The following is a 1,162-nucleotide window of genomic DNA, read 5'->3' on the forward strand; positions in this document are numbered from 1 at the left end:
TATTCTTTTGTTACAGAGATTAAGGGATGAAAGAGGGTTAATTGATGGGTAATTTAATTCTCTGTCGAACTGCCCTGTTTTCATCCCTTAATCTCAATTAGGANATTCCTTAATCTCTGTAACAAAAGAATAAAAACTGCCATGAAAGTCAGGGTTCAGTAAGAAAAATAATTGTATTGCGGCGCACAGTGACTCCCGGCAATGAAAAATTCACCTCTCCCTTCCTAATTGAGATTAAGGGAGAAAAAAGGACAGTTCGACGGAGAATTAAATTCCCCATCGATTAACCCTCTTTCATCCCTTCATCTCTGTAACAAAAGAATAAAAACTGCCATGAAAGTCAGGGTTCAGTAAGAAAAATAATTGTATTGCGGCGCACAGTGACTCCCGGCAATGAAAAATTCACCTCTCCCTTCCTAATTGAGATTAAGGGAGAAAAAAGGACAGTTCGACGGAGAATTAAATTCCCCATCGATTAACCCTCTTTCATCCCTTCATCTCTGTAACAAAAGAATAAAAACTGCCATGAAAGTCAGGGTTCAGTAAGAAAAATAATTGTATTGCGGCGCACAGTGACTCCCGGCAATGAAAAATTCACCTCTCCCTTCCTAATTGAGATTAAGGGAGAAAAAAGGACAGTTCGACGGAGAATTAAATTCCCCATCGATTAACCCTCTTTCATCCCTTCATCTCTGTAACAAAAGAATAAAAACTGCCATGAAAGTCAGGGGCCAGTGAGAAAAATAATTTTTTCGCGGCGCACACTGACTATTCACCATTCGCCCGCGAATTAAAAATTCACTTCTCCCCTCCTAATTGAGATTAAGGGATGAAAGAGGGTTAATCGATGGGGAATTTAATTCTCCGTCGAACTGTCCTTTTTTCTCCCTTAATCTCAATTAGGAGGGGAGAAGTGAATTTTTAATTCGCGGGCGAATGGTGAATAGTCAGTGTGCGCCGCGAAAAAATTATTTTTCTTACGGGCCCCTGACTTTCATGGCAGTTTTTATTCTTTTGTTACAGAGATTAAGGGATGAAAAAAGGACAGTTCGACGGAGAATTAAATTCCCCATCAATTCACCCTCTTTCATCTCTTAATCTCTGTAACAAAATAATAAAAACTGCCATGAAAGTCAGGGGCCAGTAAGAAAAATAATTTTTT

Source organism: Diachasma alloeum, unplaced genomic scaffold (assembly GCF_001412515.2).
Source record: "Diachasma alloeum isolate Michigan unplaced genomic scaffold, Dall2.0 Dall_scaffold_00293, whole genome shotgun sequence".
NCBI lineage: Eukaryota > Metazoa > Arthropoda > Insecta > Hymenoptera > Braconidae > Diachasma > Diachasma alloeum.